We start from the raw sequence: 18238 nt of genomic DNA on the forward strand, positions 1-18238 counted from the left end.
AAGAAAAACATTTTTGGGGCTTAAAATGGTCCATAAAGTGACAATAATGTTTTTGAGTATGTATTTATTTATTGCATTATATGCTATCTTTCCCCAAGTGTAAAACCCAAAGTGGTTTAAAATTACCATCTAAGTTCTTAGGGGGTGTTGATGGCATTTGGGAGCAAAATAATATCAAAGTCTGCAGTTCTCCAGCATCCCTCAGAGGTCCATGAAACTCCAACATTTTTCCACCCCAGTTTTAGAACTACTAATTGTTTGTAATTCTTGGAATACAGGTAAGGTGCAGAAGAGTCCTTCAAGAAGGAGAAGTGGTAGACGGAAGGAGCCATAAGACTGAGGTTTGTGCCCATCAGTTTGTCCAATTGGCAAGTTGCACAAGCAAGGACTGACTGGGGGGGGGGGGGGAGGATTTCTGCAGGATAAATAAACACTCTGAGAGTGGGAATCAAAGTGAGATGATTTGATGAATTCAGAGCATATCTTAAAAGCAATTAGAGACAAGCTCTTTTTATGACCAGTACCTTGAAACACAGGGGTCATCCACACCCTACCTGACTCTCCCACTTTCAGAAATAGAATTTATTTCTAAGCTAAGAGTGCAGTTTCACTCATTATTATTTCCTTCATAGAAGGACCCACAGCATTAGTCAGTCTTATGCTGTTCTTAGGCAGCATCATGGGACACGTTATTAGGCAGCCTGTGTTTATGCATATAGAAAATAATAGTTACTAAGAATCAACATGGGCCCAGCATTAACAAGTAATAAAAATAATGTCGACCAACTTTATCCCCCTTTTTCACAAAGTACATAGATCATGGAAATAGTATATACTGATTTTTTGGTAAAGCATTCCCCATAAAGGGTTTCCCATGATACCTTTGCACTCCCTCAACATTTTGTAGATGAAAATATGGAAGCAAAGGTAGCCCAGCAACAGGATAGTGGGGCTTATAAAGGTGTTTGTCAGTCAGTCTGAGAGATCTTGGGAGAATGATGAGGATAATTATTACTATTTGCAGGAAGTTCATTTCTTTCAGGACCAGCTTTCCCACAACTGTGGCGGAATTTCAAGATATTGGAAAAGTTTCTGGCATTTCTTCATGTCACTGAACTTCACTTTTTGTGTTCTTCCCATTGCAATTGTCCTGTTTGAGACTGTTGAGCACCCAGATGAGCACACCTAAAGTTCATCAGCACCGGCAGGAGGAAGCCAAGCCAGATCCCACCTTATCCAGAGTGACAAACTGGAGTGAGATCAAGGCAGTCATAGGCCATCTCTATGCTGACCACTGGTGTAATGCAATCAGCCCTGCAGAATTTCACCTCTACCTCCCAGCCTCTTTTGTGAGTCCTGAGATCCACCAGAAGGTTACTACACTCCTGAGGAAAAAGTACATGTCCGTGTTGTGATTCTAGCAAGTCATGACATAGACAGAGAAGTGGCAAGCAGGGCCCCTGCTCAGAGGTGCCAAACCATGTTTGGCAAAACCAGGCAGTAGGGGTTCCCTGCTGCTGCTGCTGCTGCTGCTGCTGCTGCTGCTGCTGAAGGTCAGAACATCCCTATTGGGTCAGCTTTATTGGTCAATGTAGAAGGGCTCTAAGGTTGGGATCCTGAACCAAGAGAAGATTGCTAGAAAAAGTAATTGGAAACCAAGGGTCAGAGTTACAAGCAGTCAGATATGTCAGTCAAGATGGTGCACAGGTTTGGAAGGTGTTATTCCACTCTGGTCTGAGCCAGTTCAGATATACAGCAAAGATACAAATATGGTATAGAACCCATTCGCACCCCCCAAATGGTTAAGGCCATTAGACGCGATACTGAGTCCAACTTCAAGTAAATAAGTAATGTTATAGGTACCACAGTGACTAGGGATGGAAGTCAAGATGAAGTGCATGAGGATGTGGGATAAGGGTTAACCTTGTGTAGGATGTGGGCAGGATGATGTCTTACATGTTGTAGTGTGGATGTCATGTGTGTTATGTGTAAATCATGTATTTATCACATTTATACATTTTAATTCTATCTATCTGTCTATCTATGTGCACCTTTTCCCTGACCTACTGCTAACTTGATAGAAAATAGGCTCCATCTCTGCCAGGGCCATGGCTGGACTGCCAGGTACCAGGCTCCCCTGGCTTCAACTGAATCTTGTTATCCTGGCTGTCTTACCTCCTCATCTTCCTCCAATGAGGTCTCCTCCACATAAGTCTTGGCAGCAACTCTTTTCAGCATGCTGGCTAGCTGTAATAGAAAATATAAGCAATATTGGCAGGAATCACACATATCATCACATACTAAAGAACCATTCTGATCAATAAAAGCCACAAGCAGGCAGCATGTCTGTGATGTTTATTATCATTCATGGAATCGTGTACATAAATACATTTTGAAGATTAAATATAAGAAAAGTACAGTAAGAATCCAAAAGAACTGATAAAAGATAGTAAGTTCTACCAACAGTTACAGTGAAACCTACACTCAGAATAGCAATCAATCTTGGCTTCATAGAGGTTACTCAGGTGATTACAGAAGCCCCAAATACAATTACTTTTCCTTATTAAAAAGGTATTTCAACTATTTATTTGTTTTTTTCACCTTAACTAGATCTACAAAAAAAAAACCCTATTTGAGTTAGAGTGACAGAACACAGAATGACAAAACACACAATCTGCACTCTGGTTTCATTTGTTACAGGATGCCTCGGGGTCCTGTGTCAGAAGAAAGGCGGGATATGAATTAATGAGATAACATAAATCAAGCTTTGGATTCCTGCACTGGAAGGAATGTTTCTTGGGATCCCTTCCAACTGTACAATTTTAGGATTCTCTAGATTCACATGAGAATGCTTGTGTGGTATAATAAATTTAGTACAACTCTATATTTTTTTCCAATAAGAATATAATATTTTCTTATGAAAATAGCATATTTCCCCAAAGTAATGAAGGAAACTCAGTTTCACACACGAACTTGTAGAAATATACTCCTAAATGCAATATATATGTGTGCTTTTCCACATGTTCTCAAAGAACACACAGTATTTTAAAAAAGCACTTAAGTTAGGGAAAAACAGAACAAAATTGTTTAATAATATTAGGTACTTTATATGAAAACTAAGATTGAAATTTTGACAACTGGTATTACCCTGATTTCTAATGTGAATGATGATGAAAGGAGAAACTATTTGCCAATTTCATAAGTGAGAGCATCTAAAAACAGTTTTAAAAAATTGTGAGAAAGATAGTATGAAGCATGTGATAATCTTTGCAAAAGAACTCTAAAATCCAAATGGGAATTAATTGCAAAAAAATAATACTCAATGGTTCTTCCAAAAGATGGTTGACTATAAATCCTAGTCAGTGTCCCAGATATGCAAGTTAACAACTAACAGGAGCTTTCTGGTTTTGACTTGCTTGTCAACATATTGCCATTCAGAACACAGATATGCCTAAATTTCCGTGAACTTTAATATCATTGTTTCTTTCTTCCTCCCCTCACTTCCCACCATGCACTTGTTTCCCAACTCACTAAACAGGGTATAGTGACAATTTTTCAATAACTTTCCACTAATTATATAGTCCTTAAAAATGCTGCTGCTTGGGAACCAAAGATAGTTTTCCTCAGCTTGAGTGTGAATCTTGTCTCTTTTACGGTTGGCACATACTTATTAGCTTTTCCTTGGATGACAGATGCAGTGGGTGGCACAGGAGTAAGGAGGAAAAAAAAAGAAGAGAATGAGCCAATAGTTTAACTTAAGTGAAAAAGGGAGGTGAGAAAAATGGTGGGGGGGGGGGGTGAGGCTGCAGTTATAAATACATGTATCACTTTCAGCCCACCATATATTTGTATATCTGTGTATTGTTTTGTTCAAAGTCTGAATGAAATGCTATGCATTTGACTGCCACAGCCTACCCTCTGAATGCCTTCAGAGAATTTTACTTACTTGTGGGGGAGGATTTTTTGATGAAAAGTCACACCGGCATGAAATGTTAACATTTTACAAAAAGTCACATCCCTGGTTTCCTTTTCCAACAGCAAAATATATGAGATAATGCCAGTTTTAATGTTATCTCTTGTCAACCACCTCCAAAGGAAGCACTGCAGGTGTCCGGCATCCTGCTTGAAGGACGTAGCAGGTGGCTGCACCTTCTTTGTCTAAGTGTCAGTGACATTAACAAAGAAAATCGGTAGTTCCAGAAATAATTAAATGGGGAGGGAGGGAGCCATAATGATGCAGTTGTTGAAAGCTCCAGCTTGCCTGCCTGAAGAGATCCTTGGCACTTACAAAAACTGTAGATTGCAAATCACAATTTCTATATTCTAAGAATTTCTACATTGAATGTAACATGAGAACATTCACACGATTAATTAAAGACTGTTTATAATTGGAAGATAATTTTTCAATACTTTGTTAACACAGTAAAACTAGAGCTTCCAAAATCACAATTAAATAATGTCAGGCACAGTGACACAAAATAACACTTTCTATGTTGTTGAAATATCTTCTTCCATAAACAACAGTGACACATGGTTTATCAATATTTTGTCAACACAATGAACTTAGAGCTTCCAAAATAACAGTTAAACAATATCCGGCACAGTGGCACAAAATAACACTTTCTATGTTGTCGAAATATCTTCTTCCATAAACAACATCAGTGACAGTGACACACAACAAGGTCTCCCGGGTTGTTTCCCTTGTTTCGCAATGTCTTCATCAGGTGTTAAGATGTTGTAATTTACTAAATAAGAAACACAGCAACATACAAATAATAGATATAATACAATCCCCAACAACAACAAGAGATCCTTGGCACCTCAACAATATGGTTCACCTTTCACCTAAAATACAGGACAACCTAGAGTTCAATCATCTCACATAATGAATGAATAGATTGCCAAATTTATTGTACAACAGACTTCTGAAAACAATCTGAAATGAAAAGTGAAAATAAAGATTTTAGGGCTTTATCCTGCTTATGTACAAGCATCCATTTGCTTCCTATTCAAGGGCCGAAGCTGATGAAAGAGAAAGGCTATCATCCCATCCCACCCAGCTCACATAGGATCAATCTAGGTGTTTTGAGAAACATTCAGTTGCTATTAGCACATGTCTGTTTTCACGTGCCTCACTAGTACAGTAGACTATCAGTTAATCGGAATGCAGGCAAATAGAACTCTTAAGCAATGGGCAAAAATATTAAAGAAATAATATTTTAAATAAACATTAAAATACAGGTATAGTAGAGTATAACTTTGTTCCACTAAATTACATTTGTCATTATTTGTCTTAATTTGCTTTTAATTACTATATTTCAATATTAGTATCAAGTCAATACAGAGTTTATGGTATGGTATAGTATGAGGTATAGTAATACTTAGGACTATTTTAATACTAATTCTCAAGCAACCAGAAACTACTTTTATCTGGCATCCTCATGGGTGAGTCTACTGTAATGTGTAGTTCTCCTACTTCTCTCAACCATTATCAAATAGACTGGGGAATGTAGACAGACATTCTGAATATGACTGTATTTTCCTTTACTTTATTAAAGAAGCATTGATAAGGAATAGAGGTAATACTATTATTTTTTGTTCCCAAATTCATTGGCCCCAAACAAATCTTTGGTCATATCTATATTACAGATCATCTGGAACTTGGAATCATTTTTCTTCAAAGATCACTAAGGATCTCCACAGAAAGGTCACAGAAATGGCTCTCAGAGAATGCTTTTGGTTCAAAAGGTACATTTTCCATGTTGTAAGAAAGTTAGGCTAAGAGAATATGTGGCCTGACTGAAGAATTCTGTGAGATGCATTGTTTCTAAAGCAACTTTTCCAAGCTCTGTTTTTAAATCCCATCAACATTCCTTTTAAATTAGTATTTAGTACTCTTTGGAGAAAGAATGGGATTAATGGGATATAAGCCTTACCAACAGTCAAAGGAAACTCCCGTGAGAGACCAGTTCACATTACAGCAGGTAGGAGGGGCCAGGACAGGAGGTTAAGCAGCTGGCCCCTCCCTCCTGCTTCAGATGCTCATCTGGTTTGGAGGGGGGAGGACAATCCCTGTTCATTAGACCTAGCCAGACTCAAAGTGAACAGAGAGTTGTGTAATGCAATGTGCAAGGATGGTGGCCAGTTTTTGCAGCACCCTGAGATTGTTTTTGGAAAGCCTGAGCTTTTCAGACCTGATAGTGTGCACCTGTCTACTACAGGCAACAAAAGTTTTATAAGAGATCTGAAGCAGGGTATTGAGACACCTGTGCCTTCCTGTGGCAGGAACCGGGGAGAGGGCACTGTTGGTGTTCATCTTTGCACCCTCAATTTGAGGGTGAAGGGAGATACCTGGGCTGGCCCCTCTAAGTTCTGGGGCTTGGGGGCGAGCATCTTGAGATTTTTCCCCTGGGGGCTGGACCAGAACGTTCCTGCTTTCTCTTATAGAGTTCTGGGGCTCAGGAAGGAGTGCCTCTAGAATGGCCTTCCAGTAATGACCCTTCAGGCCAGCAAGCCATTAAGTGGACTGCCCCTGGGGTAAGGTGTTCATCCAAAGGTAGACAAGGAGGTAATCATTGGGTGATACCTATTCCTCCATCATGACCTATTTCTTTGTTGCTCCCTCCAGGTTAGTTTTACTGCACAAGATTGCAGTTTAAATAGGTCAATAAATGGTCCTTTATTCCATATTTTGTTGTCTGATCTCTTATTTCATGGTGTTACTTCAATTTATAGTATACAGAAATCCTAGATCTTGTTAAAATTACCACAATAGAGCATCTAACCACTTTAAATCCAGTTTCTGCCTCCTGCAGATTTCTGGGGTTTGTAGTTCAGTGAGTGAGGCCCAAGACCTCTGACTGAGCAGATTAAAGGCCCCTCCCTAAACTACAAAATCCAGAATTCTACATGAAGCAGCAACCGGATTTAGAGTTGGTAGATGCTCTAGTGTGATGAGGTCCTTAATCCCACAATGTTTCTACAATCAAAGTATAACTATAGTATATCACTCTAGTTATACTTTGATTGTAGAAACATTGTGGGATTAAGGACCTCATCACACTAGAGCATCTATCCACTTTAAATCCGGTTGCTGCCTCCTGTAGAATGTCCTGATCTATCTTTTTGCTATGGTCATATAAGAGGAGGAGGAGGCTTTCTTCTCTTTACATTTGACTGAAAACTTGTTATTTAGAAGTAAAACCAACTGATTGGCAGAATAGATTTCTTAAGAGACCATCTGATGTGTCAATCAGATCATGTGTCTTAACATTAGATTTTTGATCAAGGTACAAATCCCTAGCTTTCCTATCTCCACACCAGCATTTGGTCCAGTTGTAACATCATGTTCTTTGCCAACAGATTGCTGCAATGCTTCAGACCTTGCTGAGCTGCGGTACTAAAGTAGTGAAACCAAACTTATGCTGAAACCTTTGTCAGTCAATCATAACTTAAATAAAATGTTCTCTTCAGGCTGCAACCTGTCATGCTTAGTGTCAATCTTGCAGCAAACTCATCTGACAACTGATTCATAGGAAGTTTCAATTTAAACTGGCATTTTAAATACAAAGTCTATAACAACTTTATTATAAAAATGCAAGCAAGGCTTCGTTTTAGCTTTTGAAACTGCTTTAGCAAGCACATTTCTTTTCATCAACTCAAAACCAAGGCTGAAGATGTATTTGTGGACTACAAATCTGAGAAGTGATCGTGTTTTCTTTAAAAATCGTATTTTCTCTTTAGAAATATGCATGAGCTTCTCTTTCACATAACTCTCAGGGATATCACAAAAACCAGGAATCAAAAACATTGCTACTGCAATGTTCCTTTTAATCTGCTCTTAAATGTGGATCTAAATTGTTCAAAAGCAATTGCCGGGGTTCAAAATGTCATTCTGTTTTCATCAGGATACACCACAGTAGAGTAGAGTTCTAGAAGATATTTTTAAAAACTGCATAACGAACAAGTCATGCTGTATTTTTTGTGTGCCCTTTTGCTCTAAAGAACATTATCAGAGGTGTATTTAAAAGAGAAATGTATGACCACTACAATAAAATGTAAGACTGAATTTACACATACACAGAAATAAGGCTGTTAAGAGGTAAAAATGTTGCAATTTCAGACAACAGGTGATGCCTATCATTTTTAAATACTGCTCCCGGATGAAAAAAATATCCCTGCAATAATGTATTTATTCATTCATTTGTGAATTTTAAGTAGTTATGAGTTTGTATCACTATTGTACAGTTATTTACAATAGTTTAAAACAGATACAGCATTATTTGAAAGGTAGATTCTATCATCATCATCTTTTATAGCCTGTCTTTTCCTAAATAACTGGGACTCGAGGCAGTTTATATCATTAACATAAATAAACTATGTATAAAAACCATACATAAGATTATCATTAAAATATCATTAAAGTATAATATTGAAAATTATTTAAGATGTTAATTGAATAAATAAATGCCTAAACTGAAATTGAATTGCTTTTCCTTGCCTCATAAGAATAGATTAGTAAACCATGGTGGTGAATCAAGAATATAATTGCATTTAGAGCAAGTCATGCCTTTCTGTCCCCCATCCTGACAAACCAGAACCCAAAAACCATTGAACAAGACCCCTGAAAAATGAAAAACCATGAATTAAAAAATTTCAATTTTTTATCTGAAGGAATACCTTATTAGAACTATCTATGGACTTCATCACATAGATGAAATCCAGCGTTGCGATTTGCCAGCCTCAATGGCGAATCAGGGCAGCAGCGGAGCAATCCTGGCTCCCCAGATGGCAGCCAATGCTTCCCCATAACATGCAGGGAAGCGTCATCATGCAGCTTAATCCTGCTGTCTTCCTGTTGTTCCTAATGGAACACGGGGAGGCTACTATGTTGGCGGTGCAGCGTCCTACAGTGCTGCCATCCCAGTTCATTCATGGAGCCCCAGAAGTCAGCCTACCTTGTTTGATGGGCAATTCACTCACAATTCATGTGAGTGAATTGGGGCAGAAGCATCCTATGATGCTTACTTTTTCACGTGTGATGAGGTCATAGGTCATCCATCATTACTCTGTGGTTAATTTCTGCACTGGAAGATGTAGTAATTACAAAAGAGGTTTTTCTAAAATCTCTAGGTACTCCAGCATGACTCTATTGCACTGAGGACCTTGAAATTCTCCAAAAGATCATTTTATTCAAATCCATGAATAATCAAATCCAGAAAAATCAAGCCCACAACTATAGAGGGCCAACTTTACAATCTAATATTGTTTTCTAAGGCTTTTAAGTTGCTATTGTAAAGGACATATGCCATGAAAAATTTCATCAGGCTAAAATACTTGATAGAAGTTTTTATTTCTAAGCATCATCTGGTCATGTACAGGCTCCTAGCAGGTAAATAACCATTGTTCAATCCTTGCTAAGTAGCCCATTCCCCAGTCTGCCATAAGGAACAATATATATTAAGTATTTTTTTATAAGTGAGATTTATTCTGAAATACAATTTAAAAACATAAAATACAACAACACATAACAAAATTAAAACTACCATAAAAATCATTTTAATTATATTCAAAAGTACCTAACACACCTTTACCTATAACATACAGCCTATACACATCTCAAACAAACATCTACTGAAGTAATTTATAAGACTTCCACTCATTGTCTGTTAATTTTATCTTCTTATTTGTTGGTTTCTTTAAAGTAACACTATACAGTGGGTTAAACCGCTGAGCTGCTGAACTTGTTGACCGAAAGGTCACAGGTTCGAATCCAGGGAGTGGCATGAGCTCCTGCTGTCAGCCTCAGCTTCTGCCAACGTAGCAGTACAAAAATATGCAAATGTGAGTAGATCAATAGATACCACTCCGGCAGGAAGATAACGGTGCTCAATACAGTCATGCGGGCCACATGACCTTGCTCTTCGGCTTAGAAATGGAGATGAGCACCAACCCCCAGAGCCAGACATGACTGGACTTAATGTCAGAAGAACACCTTTATCTTTACCTATTTATACCTTTCTACTTTTCATAACACTCTTCTATGTCATAAAACCAATAATTGAATATTGTACCCATCTTTGCTGTATAAAAGTAATAAATATGTCCTAGTCCTTCTTAAATTTAGTCAAGGATTTATCCTTAATCAACACTGTCAATTTGTCCATCTAATTCACATATCTTCATCAGCCAATCTTCTTGTGTCAGTATATCTGGTTCTTTCCATTTCTGGGCATAGATTATTCTCATGGCTATGATTATATAGAATACTAATCTTCCATTGGTCTAATTTATCCCTGACAAATACAGTTCAGGTTTGTAATTTTAACCTTTACAATATCTTCTATCATCATGTGTTTCTGAGTCCAATATTTCTGGGTCTTTTTACAAGATCACCACATACAACAAAATGTCCCAACATTTTTCTCGCATTTCCAAAATATACTATGTAATCTTATAGTGTTGGGTTGTTTGGGGTTTTTAAAAAACATTCCAAAGACTAAGATACACAATTAAACAAGCATTTTCGTGGATTAAACCATGCAAAATCGTGCTCATTTCCCCTTCAAACTACAACTGCAAATCTCAACTAGAATAGACCCATTAATTTAAAGTAATTAAATCCATTTTAACAATGGTGGTCATCTCTCTGATTACCTGTATTGTATGGCTGAGCTCTGCCATTTGTGCTATGCTAAAAATGCTGTAACAGTAATATACGTAACCAGTACCTTTCCTTCTGATGTTATGGCTACAGTGTCAGACCCTGAAAACATAATCGTGAACAACTACCAGTCCCTGTCTACATTCTTTCAGTTCACGTAGACCTCAGACAAGAATATGCATTTGATATTGCTCATATGCACCTTGTCTTTTTCTTTGAAGCTCTGAAGACCTGCAAAATATATGGGCTCCGATAACAAGTCAGCTCAACAGGGAGAAAGGAATGGCTCATGGAGCTCAAAAACGTAATGGAATAGCAGTAATTCAGCTTTTTCCATCCACACATTCCTATTGTTAATAATAGAAATATAAAAATATAAGAAGACTCTGAGATGGAAAGATCTACCGTAAAAATCAGCATACTAGACGACTTTCTAAGTCAAGAAAGTCATCTTAAAAGTGGGGGGGGGGTCGTCTTGTGTGCCGGCTATAAGTTCCACCACTTGAGGATGCCGAGAGCGAGGGACGCGAGCAGCCATTAGAGGCCAAAGGGAGCCTGCTGGTATCGCAGCTCAGTTGGCCAGCACTCCCGGCAGACCTGCCGATCCTCCTCCTCCCCCCTCGCCATCCCCAAGCAGCGCAGCTGCTGCCACTCCTCCTCCTCCCCATCCTCCTCCTGAAGGAAAAAGGGGCAGAAGAGGCCTCTTTCTCCCTCTCCTCTCCTTCCTCCAACAGTGCTACTCAAGGAGAGTCCAAACAAAGGCACCTCCGAGAAAGTCCTGGTGCAGAAACTTCTTCTTTCTCCCTCCCCTCTTTGGGGTTTCTTTCCTGTCTCTGTGCTCAGCTCCCTCTGAAAGAACAGCCGCTCTTAAGTTTTAAAAGTTTTAAATAGCCTGCAGAGGGAGGAAGAAAAAGGTCTCTTTCCCCTGTTTTGTTTTGTCTCTGCAGCCAAGAAGGAGGCAACCTTAAAGGGGAAGTCCCAGTGCAAGGGCCATCTACTCTTAAAGGGGAATCCCCCCCCCCAAAAAAAACTGCCACAGATTCAGTGCCATGGAATCACAGGAGTTGTAGTTTTACAAGGTCCTTAGCCTTCCCTGTTTAAGAGAGCCAGTACCATATCAAACTACAAGTCCCAGTTTTCTATCAGATTGTTTTGAATTTCAACTCTCACAATTCCTAACAGCTACTGGCTGGGTTGCTGTGAGTTTTCCAGACTGTATAGCCATGTTCCAGAAGTGTCCTCTCCTGATGTTTTGTCCAGATCTATGCCAGGCATCCTTGGAGGTTTTGAGGTCTGTTGGAAACATGGCAAGTGGGGTTTATATATCTGTGGAAAGTCCAGGGTGGGAGAAAGAACTCTTGTCTGCTTGAGGCAAGTGGGAATGTTGCCATTGGCTACCTTGATTAGCATTGAATGGCCTTGCAGCTTCAAAGCCTGGCTGCTTCCTGCCTGGGGGAATCCTTTGTTGGGAGGTGTTAGTTGGTCCTGATTTTTTATTGTCTGGATTTCCCCTGATTTTGAGTGTTGTTTTTTATTTACTGTCCTGATTTTAGAGGAGTTTTTTAAATACTGGTAGCCAGATTTTGTTCATTTTCATGGTTTCCTCCTTTCTGTTGAAATTGTCCACATGCTGCTTGTGTATTTCAATGGCTTCTCTGTGGAGTCTGACATGGTGGTTGTGAGAGTGGTCCAGCATTTCTGTGTTCTCAAATACTGACTGTTAGGAATTGTGGGAGTTGAAGTCCAAAACACCTGGAGGGCTACAGTTTGCCCATGCCTGATTTAGATCTATCTCAAAAAGGGTATATTCATCAAACCCTTTGGGCATGACCTTGGAAATATCTGGCTGCAGTGCAAAATGTTCTCACGTGTTGGGTTTTGGAAGCTGCACAAGATGGCTTTCTGACAACTTCTGCCCCCTCAGCTTACCACTAGCTGCTGCATTTCCCTCCCCTGACTTATACTCGAGTCAATAAATTTTCCCAGTTTTTGATCGTAAAATTAAGTGCCTCAGCTTATATTCGGGTCAGCTTATACTCGAGTATATATGGTAACTAGAACTGGATGGCCACCTGTTGGGGAGGCTTGCATTGTGTCTTCCTGCCTGGCAGGAGTGAGTGGGTTGGAATGGATGGCCATTGGAGTCCCAACTCTAGTGTTCTGTTGTTGTTGTTATTGTTAAGCAGAGTTGTATGGCCACCTGTTATGAAGGCTTGCATTGTGTCTTCCTGCCTGGCAGGAATGGGGTTGGACTGAATGGTCATTGAGGTCCCTTCTATTATTGTTGTTGTTATTGCTATTATTGTTATTATTGCTATTATTAAGTAGAACAGGATGACCATCTGTTGGGAGGGCTTGGACATGTGTTCCTGTCTGGCAGAATTAGGGTTAGACTGGATGGCCATTGGAGTCCCTTCCAATTCTAGATTTCCATTATTGTTGTTGTTGTTGTTGTTGTTGGGGAAAGGACATTGGACCCAGCCCTGGTCTCACTCTAGGTAAGGTAAGGTAAAAATTTATAGAACTTTATTACACTCCATGGACCCACAACTGTTAAATAAATAATAAACATACAGGAGTTTACAGGTGAGGTAAAGGTTTTCTCCTGACGTTAAGTCCAGTCGTGTCCGGCTCTGGGGGTTGGCACTCATCTCCATTTCTAAGCCGAAGAGCTGGATACTGCTTTGATAGTCTTGGATTTGAAATCAAATCTGATGTTTTTATTTTTTAATTTTTATTTGGTGTGCGATGGAAGAGGGGTGGTCTTATACGGCGAGTATATACCAAACTCTATATTTTAACTGGAAAAGTTGGGGGTCGTCTTATACGCCCAGTCGTCTTATATGCCGGAATATACAGTATTCTTTCCATCATTTTGTTTTCTGCCGTGGCTAATGGATGCCTATGGAAAACCCACATTCTAGCCTTTCCCACTCTTTTCCTCTACTCACCTACAATGATTAAGACCATGGAAGTGGCACATAGCCAACATGATTAGGATCCACTAATAACCTGATCCAGTATGACTTACAACCTCATCAGATGGGCTGATTTGCCAAGGAGCCCATTACATGATGCACATCTACTTCCTGCTGGGCTCCATAGTGAAATGATAGAGGAAGGGGCATATGAAGCCACTGCAACAACACGGAAAACCTCCCGTGTTGCCTCTGCTACAATGGGGGGGGGGGGAGACATGTGACAGATGCTTCCCCCATGTGATGGAGCCAGTGGTCAATCGGGTGATGCACAGTGTGAGGCAACGGGTTCTCCAGATTCAGATGCCCCATTTAAACCATGTATATTGCTACCTTTTTAATAACACTATCCTTAATTACCTTGCTGTTCTTCTTTTCTTCACTCAGACAGAAATCAGGAAAACATTTCTGTCCTTTCTGCCAGTGCTAGCAAACACAAAGCTGGTTTATCTGTTATTCCATTAAAGTGGCATCTGTTGCGTAGCTTTAACTGATAGCATTATTTCAGTCTTGAAGATTTCTTTAACTGAAGGCTTTACCAAACTTCCTATCCTACTGTCTTTTCATTATCTCTGGTTCTGTGATCTGTCTTGCTTTTTTGCAAATCTTACTCTGTTTTGGATAATAAACCTCCTAAAGCCCATAAAGCAGATGGTACCTTTTGTCACTTCCATAGGGATTCAGGCTAGCATCTAATGGGAAATTCTCCTGTTGTGTACAGAATTACATTTTGCTATCATCACCAGCAGAGGGTAGAAGGTTTAACCTTTGTTCATTTGCATATATTGCCATCCCTTGCTCTCCAAAATCATAACAGATTTGACAACCTTTCACAAAACCCCCAACACACTTGTGATCTTTATTATGAAATTTAAATTCCAGAGCTGAACTTATAAAAATGCTAGAGTGTTTTAATTGAGTTGTTGATGATTATTATTATTGTCAATTTGGTTTCAACTTGTCATAACTCTATGAATGAAAGAGCTCCAGAACCTCAGAACAGTAAACCAATCATCCTGAGTGGTATTGATATTCCTCTTTTACCTAGGCAGCCTCCTCTCCACAAACATCAACATTGACACTGAAATACAACACAATCTGAGCTCTGCAAGAGCAGCACTTTTTAAAATGGAGCAGACAGTGTTTGAGGATCAGGGCATTTGTAGGGATACCAAGATGCTTGTTTATAAAGTTATTGTCCTTTCAACTTTATTGTATATCTGCAAATACAGACAGTTTACAAACATCACTCTCGACTACTGAAAAGATTTAATCTGCATATCCTCCTAAAAGTTCTGCAAATCTCCTGGGAAGACAAGCGGACGAACATCAATGTTTTGGAAGAAGCAAAGATCGCCAGCACTGAAGCTATGATTCTCCACCATCAACTGCACTGGACTGGTTACTTTGTCTGAATGCCTGATTACCATCTCCCAAAGCAGTTACTTTGTTCTCAGCCGAAGAAAAGAAAACAGAATATTAATGGACAGCAAAAGAGATTTAAAGATGGGTTTAAGGCTAAACCTTTAAAAATATGGGATAAACGCTGAAAACTGGAAAGCCCTTGTCCTTGAGCATTCTAACTAGAGGTTAGCACCAACAGTGCTGTGGATTTTGAAGAGGCACGAATAGAGGGAGAAGGAGATAAATGTGGCAAGAGGAAGGTGTGTCAAGCAAATTTTTGTAAGGACCACCTTCTATTTGGAAATCTATGCCTTTGTTGTGAAAGACCATGCTAACCCAGGATAGGTCTCCACAGTCACTTACAGACCCACCACCAAAACTTTACCCTTGGGGGAAAATCATATTCAATCATGAGTGATTGTCTATATACTGTAGTATAATAATCTTCCTCTTTTACTATTGCCTTCAACTTTACCTAGCATTATCTTCTTTTCTAATGAGTTATGTCATATCATGATATCTTCAAAACATACTTTTTTCTGTTTTGTTGTTGTTGTTGTTGTTGTTGTTAACTGCTGTCAAGTCAGTTAAGTCTACAGCTGAATGTCTTTTCAGCTCAAGTCCAATTGCTTCATTAGCCACAAAACTACTCATAGATGTTCTCTACTGTACCAGAGACGCTTGTTGGCTACCTTCCAACCTGGCAGCATTATTTTCTGGCATTATCTCTTGTTTTACTTTGGATTGTCTCATCATTGGATTTTCATGATAAAGGATATTCAAAAAGGGGGTTACCATGCTTCCATCTGCACAATACTAACAACTGTATAGTAAAGCAACTAATAACTACAGTGCTACTGCTAGTGTCTCTGAAAAATCATCTGCCAGTGTCATACCATACTTCTGCTGCAACCCACTAGCAGTTTGGCATGTTTAGTCTCACTCTTCAGCCCATTCCTGTCTGACATAGGAGGTACAACTAGCAACACTGCTACCATTAGTATAACCTCTTGCTCCACAGGAGCATGCAATCCCACCATTGTGATAAGGTAGTGCCAAACTATAATAGTCCCCTTTTAGTCATTTTAGGTCTTCTTTTCTTTAAAATGGAACCACCTCTTGCACTTAGATTGCACATAATGTTTATATACCACGATATATCCAACACCCTTTGCATATGAATGTTTTAATTCTTCAAGTCACATATTTGTACATCTTGTGCAATTAAAAGATTAAGAACTGTGCCAGTGTAATATATTTGGCCCCATCTACACAGATTATATAATGCAGTTTATATGAGGCCTTTGGAAGCCACACTTGTGTGTGTGTGTGTTTAATATCCCTGCAATGTCAATATAACAGTGTGGTAGAAAGATAAGGGGGCATCTGATAATGTAGGGATTCTGCTTGGTGTAATGATTTAAGTTTTGAGATATAGCTCTGGAGAATAGGGCTCAAAGCCCTGTTCAGGCATGGAAACTCACTGAGTGGCTTTGGGCAAGTTACACCATTGCAAGCTCAGGGGAATGCAAAGTATGATGGCACACCGGGAAGATGAAGAGAAAACTATATGTGTCCGGCTATTTTCCCAGTGATCATCGGTATGCCCTAAATATACTTTAATATCTCCAAAATAAAACTCTAGAGACAAGACTAAAATTAACCAATGAAGTTTACTGAACAATCAAGGTGAATAAAAATAAGGTATACAAAGGTGCAGTTTGAAATTTGATGGTATAAAATTAGAATAGTAAGGAACAGGTATAAGGTATAACTGGGGTAAATATAGATAACAGGAGGCTATGAGGTATAATGGTGGTATGTGCTTTGAGGTAACAACAACTATATTTTCTATGAGGTAAGCACTCTCTATAAACTCTGGGGCATGTACTATCTAATCTATATGGCAAATACAGATGAATTCTTTATAACATATACTATAATCTATAGACTCTAAGGCAAATACATTCTAATCTATGAGGCAAATATGTGCTAAGGATGGCCTGTTCAGACTGCTAAGCCAGACCAGACACTTTCTGGCTAACTACTACCAGCTATGTCCAATTAGAATGGAATGAAAGATCCTTCCACCAGGCTCTGAGCCAGAATGGGCTGAACCAACAGAGCTCGGCCTCTAGGGGGATCCTAAGCTCCTACTCTAAAACTTAGCAGAATGGAACAGTCCACCTCCACGGAAATAAACAGAGGGGTAAAAACTAGGCCGAGACTTCACACAAAGGAAACCCCTCTCTGAACAAATCTTGCCATGGAACCCCCATAGTAAGTTGTTGTTCCAGTGAGTATTGTATTTTTGTTGTTTGTTTATACTCCACTTTTTCTGTTCATTTTAGAGTCACCATTCATCAGAAACAACTTGAACAGCAGAAGCAGCAGAAGCAAAACAACACAACTAGGGGAAACCACAAAATGCATGTAACTTTAAACAATCTGATGTAATCCTGTCATATTGTATAACTGTTTTAGTTCCATTCTTGAATCAAAGCCTACTTTTGAAATTATTATTACATTTCAGTTATAAATATTGGATTCATTTGAGGATGAAATGTAAACATTTCAGCAAAAGCATATTTGCTCTTCCATGCTATTTACCTATACTGCTTTCTTTGTTTCTAATTTCTCTCTTCAAATAAATATCTCGTTGGCTCAAAACAAACAACACGGTGTAAAAAGATGGAAAATGGACTATTCATATAGTAGGAAAATTATACAGTAAAATACATGTGTTCCCTGATTCCCTGTCATCAACAGAAAACAGGGAGAAGCGCAACAGAGTCCTTGCGACCCTGGAGAAGGTAGGTAGTGGTAGGCACCATGGCAGCCCCCTTGGTCTAAAGGTCCTGCTGATTAATGCCAGATCCGTTAATGGTAAGACTGCGGCCATCCAGGACCTGATCCTGGATGAGAGGGCGGATCTGGCATGCATTACCGAGACCTGGTTGGACGAGCTGGGGGGAGTAAATCTCTCTCAGCTGTGCCCACCAGGTTTTGGAGTGCATCAGCAGGCTAGACAAGGGGGGCGGGGAGGAGGGGTCGCAGTAGTCTTTCGGCAATCCATCGCCGTGATCAGATGTGCTGTTCCGCAGGCTTCTGGGTTCGAGTGTGTCCACCTGAAAGTGGGGAGCCGTGACAGTGTGGGGTTCCTGCTGGTGTACCGCCCACCCCGCGACCCAGC

The 18238-nt window shown here is 39.5% G+C and overlaps 1 long non-coding RNA gene across 2 annotated transcripts; it reads left to right on the forward strand.

The window, feature by feature from the left end:
• The first annotated feature begins 282 nt into the window (after positions 1–282).
• Positions 283–17814, forward strand: LOC137096725 (uncharacterized). 2 transcript variants are annotated; one of them, XR_010909662.1, is made up of 3 exons: positions 283–341; positions 5650–5748; positions 17397–17814. It is a non-coding gene; the product is annotated as an uncharacterized lncRNA (long non-coding RNA). The 2 variants fall into 2 exon arrangements; XR_010909663.1 differs by lacking the exon at positions 283–341 and adding an exon at positions 439–1349.
• Positions 17815–18238: the final 424 nt, after the last annotated feature.

This window comes from Anolis sagrei, chromosome 3, assembly GCF_037176765.1.
Source record: "Anolis sagrei isolate rAnoSag1 chromosome 3, rAnoSag1.mat, whole genome shotgun sequence".
Lineage (NCBI taxonomy): Eukaryota > Metazoa > Chordata > Lepidosauria > Squamata > Dactyloidae > Anolis > Anolis sagrei.